The sequence below is a fragment of the Heloderma suspectum genome, chromosome 4, assembly GCF_057233095.1.
Source record: "Heloderma suspectum isolate Gila_16-S chromosome 4, 16-S_ref, whole genome shotgun sequence".
Classification (NCBI taxonomy): domain Eukaryota; kingdom Metazoa; phylum Chordata; class Lepidosauria; order Squamata; family Helodermatidae; genus Heloderma; species Heloderma suspectum.
The window spans coordinates 203,263,956-203,277,495 of NC_139461.1; the positions used below are offsets into that span (position 1 = coordinate 203,263,956).

General features: G+C 40.3%; 1 protein-coding gene across 1 annotated transcript in view; it reads left to right on the forward strand.

The window, feature by feature from the left end:
* Positions 1–13,540, forward strand: part of SELENOF (selenoprotein F) — a 45,485-nt gene that overhangs the window by 12,471 nt on the left and 19,474 nt on the right. The window lies entirely within an intron of this gene.

Sequence of the window (13,540 nt, forward strand, 5' to 3'; positions counted from 1 at the left end):
TTCATTTTGAAAGGTTGCTCCTAGTGGTGATGTCAGTCCCATACCTATGCCATAGGAACCAGGCGACTGAGGGTTTTTTTTTTAATGTATAGAGGGTTTATGTTGGTGGTAGAGATTAAAATTTTATAGCTGAGGTAGCATTCCCTAAAGGTGAGGTCTAATTGGGAACTTAATTAAAAACTGTGACAAAAATTAAAATGTTTTTTTAAAAGAAACATAGGTGAGATAACTCCCATATTCCATCGCATGTGGTGGCAGTGACGGCATAACCTTCAGTGTTTCACACATGGTTTTAGAGCCACATTCATTGCCTGTTGCAGCATCTAATGAGAACAAGCCCAGAAACGCAGGACTCCCTTAGGACAAAACCTGTGGAAAGCTGCTGCCGGTCATCCTTTTAAAGAAATGCATCTAGTCCGTGAAAGCTTATGCCATAATAATCATCTGATCTCCTTATGCTCCCACCATCTGTGGGTGACAACTGGGGAGAGGGCTTTTTCAGTTGTAACATCCCTTTTGTGGAACTCTCTCCCCAGAGAGGCTCCCCTGGTGCACACGCTGTTTCCTTTCTCATATCAGGCAAAGACATTTTGTGCCAGGCAGACTGATTTATACGTTTTGATGCTGCTTCTGGTTGCTATTTCTGAGCTAAGCGTTTTGTTAAGTTTTTGAATATCTTGTAAACCATCCTGGAAACTTGCTGAAGGGCAGTATAAAATCTATAAATACATAAAATAGAGCCACTTCCCCCTCCCCAATTATAAGTTTACAGTGTTGGCCTGCTGGTTAAAGTTTTCATTCACATATGGGAGGCCAGCTGAGTGGTATTCACATTCCTGTAGACTATAGCTCAGATAAAATAATAGTATTATTAAAGTTGGCTCATACAACTTATTGGTCCCAGGGCATAGTCTGAAGGCACATGAGGCAGCTACCTTGCTAAGCAGGTTGGCCAGTGCTTGGAGGGGACATCACCTGGGAACCACATGTAGCCACATTGAGTTCCATGATGGAAGAAAGGTAGGGAAGGAAGGAAGAACATGCAAGTCACCAATGGATAATACAGCAATGAAGCGATGAGCATGCTTGGGTGATCAAATGCTACAAACAGAACTTCCATGTGGCTTCACATCACAGGGCTGGATGTGCCTGATCTCAGAAGCTAAGCCGGGTCAGCCCTGCTTAGTACTTGGACGGGAGACTGCCTGGGAATCAAGCTTTCTGCATTGAGCAGGGGGTTGGACTCGATGGTTTTGTAGGCCCTTCCAACTCTTATGACCTATGGCCTATGACCTCAAACACAGGACTTGCCAATAGAGAGAGTTCAGATATTCGGCAGAGGGTCATCATGTGTTGAGAGCATCAAATGATTTACATTCATGTATCAGTGGGCCCTTAGAATTATCTGATTTAAGGAACCCTTGAGTTGACTGAGTTGAGCCAACGTGCTTCTTATAAGGGCCCAGCCCTGGGATGTGACTTAACATTTGATGGACTGTTCAGAGTAGCTGCCATTATTCTGTTTTGCATTTATATCCAGGTAGGTGGTATACTATTAATACTTGTGAACACACACATAAAAGAGAAACTGTTATAAAAGGTGTGCACCTCATTCTATTTTAACAAAGTGAGTTTTCCACCCACACACTTCATCCTCCTAAAGAATTGTATCTAAGCATCATCATAGCAAGCAGTAATAAGGTTTATTGGCAGGCATGAGTGCTTTCAGTAACCCAGAAAGAAACAAGTACTCTTAAAACTCAGAGCAAAACAAGTACTCTTAAAGAGAAGCTCGTTTTTGGAAAATGGAATAAATATACGTACATTCAGGCATAAACAGAAATAACTACTAAACTAGCACTCTGGCTTAGCTGGTGCTGGTAAAGTTACAGCAAGATTCTTAGTAACAAGGATTCTGTTTAGGGAATCACAATCTGTTAGCAAGAGGCTCACTAAATAATGAAAGAAAAGACACCATTTTTATAGAAGGAAAAGCTCCTTTCTCAGTTACAGATCCTGACATTTGTTTAGTAGTTTTGAACTAACTGAAAGTATTTTGATTACATTTCAGCTTGGAGAAAAGGTGAGACTTTAATGCTTATAAGTGGTGTTCAACACTCCGATAAAGCTTTTTCAGGAGGTTGTCCAATCTACAGTAGACTTGGTATAAATTTAGAATGTATATTAATACAAAGAGAGCTAAAGATGGACAGGTCTGAGCTTGTGACCTTGGTAGTTTTCTATTCAAATATTGTTTTGGGTACAGACAATTTATCTGCTCTTCAGCCATATTAAATGCTAAAATTAATGTCTGGAACCCAGAGATATTCAGGCAGTGTTCTGATCCTGCATAGAGGCTTTCCAGTTACTTCTTCCAGTGAAAGTCTTTCTCCCTTAAGATTGGAAACTCTATGAAGCATGAGGGCCTACCACCACAAGGAAATTCTCACTGCTGCTTTCTTTTGTGCATACATAAGCACACTTTGCTCATGCACATAGTAGGGATGGAGAAGGGAGTTGGACGCCAGCCAGTATCTTGAACGCCTTATATCCTATGTCTGCCACATCTGGATTTTAAGTTGCCTTAGTTCTCCCTCTGTTACTTAGTTCATTCAGATACAGTTGTCTGTAGCATAGCGATATATCTGTCAGGAAATTTTGTTTAATGATGTACTCAGCCAACTTTCATTGGGAATATGAAAAAGGAAAGTCTCACCTTTTCATCTCCTACTGTTTGATGCATCTCAGTGTATACAATGAAAATTGCTTGGTTCTGGCACTTCTGCTCTCTTATTTTGTCTATAACTGCTTTGGATTCATTTGTTTTGGCTATCTGTATGTATTATTCTTCATGTGTGAAGAATAAGATTTCTTTTTGTTGTCTTAATGACTTTTGGTTCCAGCAAATACTTGTAATGTTAGCCTAACAATTCTTTTTAAAGCATTGGTGGTTTTAAATAGTTTCCTTTTATGCAATAGTCAACAGTTGAGTCAGTTTGATGTCCTCCTTTGGCCTGCTTTCCAGTGTAAGGATATGAGTATGCCTGAAGCCAGATCGGTTGCAGCATTTGGAACTGACATTTGGTAGTTCATTTAGCTCTGTGGACCAAGGCTCTCTAGGTAATTGCAGAAAAGCTTAAGGAAACTAGAACACAATTGAAAAGGAAACACGTCAATCTTAGTGACATTTTGAAAGGGCCTTCAATTTCTTACTTTTTTTCACTGGATACACTGGAAGCAACGAAAACATAAAAGGCCGATAATGTTTCCCAATCTCTTAACTGGGGTTGAGATATCAGGAGCACTCTGCATGCTTCTTGCTCTTCCTTTCTCCCATACAGGTTCATTCCTTGCTTCTTTCTTAGCATAACAGTGCTATAGTGTTATGTCTGCACTGACACAAAGAGTAACTATAGTTATATTTTTAAAAGCACAGTTTGAACTAGGTTTAGAGGCTGGTTTGCAGACCCTGATTAAAGATAACCTCTGTGCACCTGTAACTCTCCGCTGTGTTGGTGCTGAACAAGGAAAGGAATTGATGTGGGGGGAAGGGAATAGGAGGGCCACAGGGTGCAGATTGGGAAATGTTACATCTTCACGGGGCCAGAGCTTCCGGCCCAACCGATACGCAGATAAAATGTAAGTAAAATCTTTTGTAAAATAAGGAAAGAAAATATAGCAAGAAAATTCTCATTTGCAAATCGTTTCTCTTCGTAGTGATTAGCTCGCAAACATCCACACTAAGGCTGCGCAACTAGTTGAAAAGTGAGTTACTAGCATTCCCCTTGGCCCTGCTTCAGGACATCTTTCCTGTATTGCTCTTGCTTTGGTTTCACAGCACCGGTAACTCTTCCCTCCTGTAGTATTTATTGAAGGAATCTATAAATCTTGACTTTCTTTGGATTTGATGTGCACACACTGATATCATGAGGAATACCTTTTATTTTACTTAGATAGGTCTTTCAAATGCATGGGCCTCTCTGAGCAAAAGAGATGGTATAACCATATTGTGTTGTCTTTACAAATACAGCCATGACTGAACTTCACCATTCTTGATCCTTATGGTGCTGCTTCCTGTGGGCAGAGATCTCACCAGCTTTTTGCCCTAGGTTGGTGTTTCTCTAAGCAGCATGTGGTGTTGGATAAACTCAAGTGCGAACTCAGCCAGCCATCTGTGATTGAGAATATTCATTAGAAAATATTTAGGCTCGTGTTTCCTTTAAAATTTCGTTGTATTGTGATGATGAATTGAGGGTGACCTTTTTTAGCACAGTTATGTACAAGTTTATCAAGTTCAGATTTATGTTGTACATTAAAGCTTGCTAACAGCTTGACATAGAAAATAAAACATAACCACACTGTAAGGAATACTAGCTTGATTCAGTACGTTCATTTTTGAGTTAATGACACCAAGCTTGTGCCTTATAGTCTAATAATAATTTTTAAATTCAATTTATGAGTCACTCTATAGCTGAAGCTTTAAGGGGCATGTACATAATAATAAACAAAAACAATAAAACCAGTGATAAGCCACATAGAAAGTATTTTTCAAAAGCAGCATAAAGAATACATTCTGATCCTTGCAGTCTATTTTCATATTGGCTGGGATCTGAAGACGGAGCAAGTGTGCACATCCAGATCTTTTCTGTTTTGGTGACTAGAGTTTTCACTGGCAAGGCAGCTGGCTTTTAAAGCTAAATGACAGCCTCTGTCATTGGTAGTGGGAACTGCTATACTGAAACAAAGCTGAGTTACACCTGTTTGTATATGTGCAGGTGTGCACACTCTCCCTTCTTCTCTGGATCCCACGCACATGTTGGTTTTATCACTATTCTAACATATTGCACAATTTTTCTGATGGTATGTCAAAGTCCAGGTGGAAAACGGAAAAATTCAGGGGGAAATGTGTCTTCCCCATTTTTTACCAAGGATTGTTTATTTATACTCCCCCCCCCATCAAGAAAATTTGGATTACTAAATACTTTCTTTTAGAATTATTAATAAAGAGTTTAAGATAAGATGTTCATGTCTTGCTACCTGGCCTCTACTCCCCCAAAATGATTTCTAAAACTTGCACAATTCGAAGATTTTAGGTAAGAGTGTGTACGTTATCAGATCATTACAATTCCTATACACTGAGGACAAGCAGTACTCAAATGCAAGACACGCTTCTGCCGCCAGGGGACACTGCCATTTACTCAAGAGAAGAAACAAGGATTTCATGCATCAGATCTCTTTGCTTTTTTCATTCTTTTAAATATAAAGAAGTGGGAGAGGGTGATCAATTGCCCACTTGTTTGAGCCTCTTCTGTGAGGTCTTCTTACATGCATGCACCTTTCAGAAGTCCCAAGAGGGAGCCAGAATGGGCAGCTGCAGTGAGTGTTCTGCAATGTTTCCATGATGCTTTTCTAATGGAAACTATTTTCTGTCTATTTTCCAGCCTTGGATCTACAAGTGTTAAATCTGGGAGGGAGAAAGAAAAAGAACAAGCTGGCTTCCATATCCAAAGCAGTGCAATGGAGATGGAGCATGCCGTTTTCTTGCTCTTTCCCCTTCTTAGAACAGAGGTATTGGCAGCACTAAGGTAGCTTTATGCATGTTTCTTTGCCTCGAAATAGTGGATAGTCCCGCAAACAATTTCTACGTTCTGCCAATGACCAGGCAAGTTGCAGCTGCTATGAAAAGAGAGCACGGGAATAGGCTATGTAATATGAGAGAATCTGAAAAGAATAGTGGTGTGAGTGTGCTGGGAGGCTAACCTAATCAAGACATTTAAGTAGGAATATTGCCACCCATCCAACTAGTCTACCAGTGCTAATACGCCACTGTAAGAAAATCATTTTTACAATAACTTCATAAATCTACTTTTCCAGTAACTTCATTTTCAAAAATGAAATTTTTGATTTGCTATTTTTTGTAGCAAGTAGATAAGGGAGGTAGAAATATTTGAACAGCATGAATCTTTGAGAATAACTTTATCTGGGTTGCCGTGCAGAGTCTTGAGTTCAGAAGAATTGATAATAGAATGCATTTAGTGCTTTGGGCTAATTTTACTTTGAGTGACCTTATTTCACTTCATTTTAAAGTCTGTTTCATTCTGTTACACTAATTAAAATGCAGCTGTCGGCTTTAAGGAATCTGACTGTTATTTTTAGTTCCATATAGCCTTAATGTCTGTGGGCTTCCACAAGAGGCTCCATCAAAGTAGTAACAATTGTTCATTGGGCTTGATTCTCATCTTAGTCATGACAGTGTTGGTGAGACAGATCCTTTCCCAGTTTTTTCCCCAGTTGGTATATCTTCACTGCATATGAAACATAGACATTTTCCTGGCTTTGATAGTTTTTTGGTAGTGTAACCATTAGAGGAGGGTATGAAGCAGGCTTCCCCAACCTGGTGTCCTCCAGATGTTTTAGACTACAGCTCCCAGCATCCCTGACCAATGGCCATGCTGGCTGGGGCTGATGGGAGTTGAAGTCCAAAACATCTGGAGGGTCCCAGGCTGGCCTCAGTATTGAACATTCATATAGCTTGTAATTGAGTTCTTTGTGGGTAAGATGGCGGGGTGGGGGGAGGCTGGTCATCCTGTCATTGGCAGATATTATGAATTGTGCAGCTGAACCAGAGTGAGGAAAGGTGAGAGAATTTCCCCCTCCCACCACCTCCTAGATTCATTTTCTATTGCATTTTTATCCCTGTTCTTCCTCCAAGGAGCTCAGGGCAGTGTACATAGTCCTTCCCCCCCCCCCCAATCACAATTTAATCTTCACAACAACCCTGTGGGGTAGACTAGGCTGAGAGATAGTGAACGGTCCAAGGTCACCCAGTCAGCTTCATTTCTAGATGGGGATTTGAACATGGGTCTACCAGGTCCTGTTGTGACACTGTTAATGCTCTGCTTGCCTCTTTGGCCAAGAACAGGAATGGTGGCTCCCTTGGTAATGGCTTGCTTTTTATTTTATATATTACTCAGCAATTTGTCAGGATTTCAGTGGGGAAACATAATGCAATATTGAAATAAATATAAAAAATAACTTGGAGAACTAAATTATGATGAAAAATGCAAGAGGACAGTATGCTTAAAGATTTTTGCATGCTTCCTTTTTCTAATGGGACAGTGCAGGGCTGCAATCAATCTCTGGTTTAGTCCAATGATTGGGCCACTTAGTAAGCAGAGAGAGATTGATGAGGCATGATTCAGCCAGAGTTGAGCACTTCCAACACCCACTAAAATCATTGGGATAATTAGGCTACAAACCTTTACCTGCTTACCTAGAAGTAAGCCCATTGAACTCAACAGGGCTTACTTCTCAAGTAAACATGTATAGGATTATGCTGGTAAGCTGGTCCTTAACTCTCCCTTTGAAATCAGTGGGACTCTTAAGAGTGCAGTCCTTTGCATGTTTAGACAGAAAAAAGGACCTACAACTCCCAGTATGCCCCAGCCAGCATGGCTGGCTGGGGCATGCTGGGAGTTGAAGGCCTTTTTTCTGACTAAACATGCATAGAATTGTACCCAGTGTTGGATGTTTTATGCCTTAGATGGTTTACAGTTACACAGATGGAGATACAAAATATCTGTCTTTAAAAAGTAATCACTTCTAAACACCCCATAATCGGAAAAAAAAATATTCATTGCCTTCCACTTGGAGAATGCAAGATATCTTCATTGATACCTCTTAGATGTCTAGTCAAAACTCCACTATTTACCAGATCTCTTGACAAGCTGTAATTTTCCATATTCTGTTTGATTATATCTGCTATGAATTGCTGCTTTCCGGACTTCCTTGTTGGTGTTTTTATGTAATGCTATATGGATTTAAAAATATTTATTTCCTTGTACATTTATTTTGTTGTTTAATTCACTTGGCAGGTTCATTTTTCTTTTTCTTTTTTGTAAACATTCATCCAGTTGAAATTTAAAGTCAAAACAAGTTTGTGTTTTTCAGCTTGTGTTTTTCAGGGTGGTTTCTTTGATAAATATTCCTTGGCCACAGAACTGAAAAGAACATTTACATATACTTGAAATTTGCCAGCATTTTCCATTTTGCTATTCAGATTTTGTATGTGAAATTTTAAACATGAAATTTTGTTAATTGGATGTGTAACTTTATTAAGCATTCAGGTGATTTAGACTTATTGCCCTCTCAGCCTGTATTCCTTTCTGGCAAGCATCAAATATAAAATTTCAGTCTGTCAGTATGATATATCATTGCATTTCATCTCACAGATAGTGAAAAATAACTGTCAAATGTTGAAACTGAATAATATAGTTATCAAATATTTGGTGAACATTCCACTATTCAGAGACTATCTGGAGAATTTTTGACATGAACATTTGCAGAGGAAAAATGTTAGGAGCAAATTTGTTGCCAGTCATCCTATCTGAGAAAAGCCAGATAGAGAAGTCTCACACTAGTATTTGCAGATAATACTTTTTAGGTAAAGACCATAGAAAGCATTTAGAATCATTCTGGGTCAAATTTGACAGTTTGCTTGTAAATCCATGTGATTAAATATAACCCCACTCCCCCACCCAAGGTTAATTGTTGCTTGTATACTACGGAATGCTTAGGAATATCAGAGTATGCAAAATCTGAAATAAACGTAAAGAACCTTAAGTATGACATTGGTTAATCACATGCAGAGGGGAATTAAATTCAGCTTACTAAATTAATTCTTAACTAGACTGTTAAAGCTGAAATGGCTTAAAGAAAAACCTGGAGATAAGAACTTCCCTTATATATTTCTTTTCCCTTGTTACAGAGGACCGCACTTACTTACATACATGTGATGTTTCCCAGAGTTTATTTCTTAATCACGAACAATCTGCAGGACTGCAATATTTTGCTCCTTTTCATGTAATCTTCAGCCTTAACCTTGAACTCCGGCCTGCAAAGTAACAACCACTGTTACTTTTTTAAAATTGGTTGGATCCAGACGTAGACATGCTTAGAGTAGACTTACTGAAATCAGTGAGATATAATGGTGAATTTTAGTCCCATTGTTCTTGATGGGTCTCCTCTAAGCAACCAACCCAGTGCTGTACATGTGTTTCTTTTCTGTCTGTGCAGACCTAACATTGGTTTCCTCTTAACTGCAACCACCAAATTTATTTATTTATTTATTTCTATGCTGCCCAATAGCCGAAGCTCTCTGGGCGGTTCACAAAAATTAAAACCAAAGAGCACACAGTAAAACAATATAAAATATAAAAATGTTAAAACCACAATATAACAATACAACCAGAATAAAACCAGAGTAAAACCTAGCAGCAATGCAGAGATTCAAAATACAGATTTAAAACAGCAAAGCTAAAAATCTAGAAAGCTAAAAGGCTAAAATGCCTAGGAAAATAAAAAGGTCTTTATCTGGCGCCAGAAGGAATACAATGTAGGTGCCAGGTGAACCTCACTGGGAGCTCATTCCACAGCTGGGGTACCACTGCAGAAAAGGTACTCCTCCTAGTAATCACCGGCCTCACTTCCTTTGGCAGGGGCTCGCGGAGGAGGGCCACAGAGGATGACCTTAAGGTCCGGGCAGGCACATATGGGAGGAGGTGATCCTTCAGATAACCCGACCCCAAGCCATTTAGGGCTTTGAATGTTAACACCAGCACTTTGAATCAGGCTCAGAAATGGACTGGCAGCCAGTGCAGCTGGAAAAGTACTGGCATAATATGAGCTCGTTAGCAAGTCCCTGTTAACAATCTTGCTGCCCTGTTTTGGACCAGCTGAAGTTTCCAGACCGTTTTCAAAGGCAGCCCCATGTATAACTCATTGCAGTAATCCAGACGAGAAGTTATCAGAGCATGGATAACTGTAGCTAGGCTATCTCTGTCCAGATAAGGGCGTAGTTGGTATACCAGCCTAAGCTGATAAAAAGTGCTCCATGCCACTGAATTCACCTGTGTCTCAAGTGACAGTTGTGGGTTCAAGAACACCCCCAAACTATGAACCTGAGCCGTTAGGGGGAGTGCAACCCCCTCCAGAACAGGTTAAATATCACCTAGCCGGGCAGACAAACCACCCACTAGCAGTACCTCCGTCTTGTCTGGATTGAGTTTCAGTTTATTGGCGCTCATCCAGTCCATTACCGTGCCCAGACACTGATTCAGAACAGCCACTGCCTCACCTGGGTTTGATGAGAAAGAGAGGTAGAGCTGGGTGTCATCCGCATATTGATGGCACCTCAGCCCACACCTCCGGATAACCTCCCCCAACGGTTTCATGTAGATGTTAAACAGCATGGGGGATAAAATAGAGCCCTGTGGAACCCCATGGCATAATTGTCACAGCATAGAGCAATAATCCCCCAGCACCACCTTCTGGAATCAGCGATCCATGTAGGAGCAGAACCACTGCTGTGCAGTGCCTCCAACTCCCAACCCAGACAACCTACCCAGAAGGATGCCATGGTCGATGGTATAGAAAGCCGCTGAGAGGTCCAGGAGAATCAACAGGGTCGCACTCCCCCTGTCCCTCTCCCGGCAGAGGTCATCCCACAGGGCGACCAAGGCAGTTTCTGTTCCAAAGCCAGGCTTGAAGACTGATTGAAATGGATCTAGATAATCCGTTTCATTCAAGAGTGCTTGGAGCTGTCCTGCAACCACCCGCTCAAGCACCTTGCCCAGGAAGGGGATGTTGGCCACTGGCCTATAATTGTTAACATCCTCTGGGTCCAGGTTAGGCTTTTTCAGGAGTGGTCTGATTACCGCCTCTTTTAAAGAGGCCGGCACCACTCCCTCTCTCAAGGAGGAATTTACAACCTCCTGGACCCAGCCGAACATCCCCTCCTTATTTGATTTAATAAGCCATGAAGTGCAAGGGTCAAGCACACAAGTGGTCGATTGGACTTGGCGAAGCACCTTAACTGCATTCTCAGGCCTCAAATTAGGAACCAGCCTCAGGAATGCATTATCTTCCTCCCCTTAACTTTCCTCACAATAAAAAAGATAAAGGGAGGTCACCAGTAATTAAAATGCCTCTCCCCCAGTGGGAAACAAAAACAGACTAATTAATGGGAAATTGATCACTTAATACCATAGTTTGCTGAGACAAGCTTGATCTGTGGAATTTCTGTCTCATAGCCTGCACTCTTAGCCTTTATCTATTTAAACCACCTTTAAGAGTGGAACGCTACAACTGTTCAGAACAATATGTGAAAACTTTTGCAATACAGCCATCTGAACAAGGGATTCTGATGTGGAGATGCAGAGTATAGATGGTGGATATATTGGATATGAGGGTTGGAGATGGTACCACCATATCCATATGATTATTTATTTGATGTCACACCTTTCCACCAAAAATTATGCTCAAGATGGCTCTGACTTGATATAGAGGTTGAAGGGAGAAGCACCTTCATTGTGCTCCTACCTCTATTCAAATGCTGCCATTACTTACTGTTTTTAGATTTGGGAAGAATAAGTATTTGTAATGTAGAATCGGATCAAATAGGGCAGTTCCGTCTTCATTTAAAACATCAACCAGGCCAAAATGCTGATTGCAGGTTTCTGTTCCTACTTTTAGGCAAAAAGTCTTGAGTGTCTTACTGCTTTTAGACCTAGATGACTATCCTGTACTTGGAAACTAAACAAAGGCCTTATTTTAACATACATTTCAACCTTCTGGATCAGCATATATGATGCAAGTTTCTTCTACAATTGTTATTCCCAGTGATAATGTTTTCCTTACTTGATGCTTGCCAGAAAGGAATACAGGCTGAGAGGGCAATAAGTCTAAATCACCTGAATGCTTAATAAAGTTACACATTCAATTAACAAAATTTCATGTTTAAAATTTCACATACAAAATCTGAATAGCAAAATGGAAATTTTCCACCATTAGTAGGTGATCAAACGGTTGGCTTGAAGTAGCTAATGGTTTTTGTGTACTTTTACAAAATATCAATGAGAGATATCTAAGCAGGTGTTTAACTCTTCCATTAAAATAATGGGCTTTAAAAAGGCTCAACTCTGGCTGGATCCCACCTGCTTACTTCCTCATTTAAAACCTCATTTCCTTTTTTTAAAAAATTACAATAAAATGTGGATGTAGTCAAACCATTTGTGTGCCAGAATATTATGCTAAAGTTATAGTACTATTATTCTACTGCTTTTCATTCTACTTCATCTGGAAAGAATTGACTGTTGTAGATCACACACAACTACTTCTTTATCCCAGTCAACTAGTCTTATCTTTCACACGGTTATTGATTCACTTAAAAATAGCAAGTGTCAAAGGTAAGATAAAAGATAAATTTCAGATTTGACTTGAAACCTGCTTTTAATGGATTTAGTGGTACTTTGATTTGGTTAGGTCTTATCACCCAAAATAAATAAAGGAATAGAGCTCTTGAGAGCCATCAAATATATTGCGTGTTTTTGTGTACAGTCACTGCTACTTCAGAGTCAAACATACACAAAAGTAATAGATGGAGTAGCTCTGCTATCACAGTATTAAAATACTGCTTTGGACAAGTTTTGTTTACAGCCATGGTTGCTATTGAACATTAGCTTCAGTCCAGAAAACAACATGCTTAAGTCCTTTTGAAATCAATGGGACAGGTTAGTCACTGCTAAAATAGACACATTTCAGTTTATTTTATTTAAAATATTTCTTGGCCGCCTTTCGGGCAGGAGCCTTCCCTAGGCAGCGTACAACAATAAAACTCACATAATAAAAATTGTTACGGAAATAAAAACAAGTTAAAAAAACCAGCAACAGCAGCAACCATGCTAAAAAAAATAACAAACACCAGCATAAAATCAAAACCTACCACATACAACTGCAGCTAAATCCAGTCCAATAAAGCATAATGGGCGGAAGGCCGAAGTAAAGTAAAGTAGTAAGTTTTCAGGGCCTTCCTAAAGCCTGCAATGATGAAACCTGGCAGACCCCTGATGGCTACTTATTCCAGAGGTGTGGGGCCGCACTAACTCTGCATATATGCCATCATGTTTGCCTTGTTGTTGTTGTTCAGTCGTTCAGTCGTGTCCGACTCTTCGTGACCCCGTGGACCATAGCACGCCAGGCCTTCCTGTCCTGAGCACTCTCCTGGAGTGTGCTCAGGTTCATATTCATTGCATCGGTGATGCTATCTAGCCATCTCATCCTCTGCCGTCCCCTTCTCCTTTTGCCTTCAGTCTTTCCCAGCATCAGGGTCTTTTCCAGAGAGTTTTCTCTTCGCATTAGGTGGCCAAAATATTTGAGCTTCAGCTTCAGTATCTGTCCTTCCAATGAGCACTCAGGGTTGATTTCCTTTAGGATTGACTGATTTGACCTCCTTGCAGTCCAGGGGACTCGTAAGAGTCTTCTCCAGCACCACGGTTCGAAAGCATCAATTCTTCAGCGCTCAGCCTTCCTTATAGTCCAGCTTTCACAGCCATACATTACTACTGGGAAAAACCATGTAGCTGAACTGGCTCCGTGAAGTCTCATCTTCTCGTTTTATAGATAACTTTGTTTGATCTGTCAAACATTGTTGTGGTTCTCATGGTGTGTGAAATGGAAAGATGATATGCAGGCAGTATTGTGA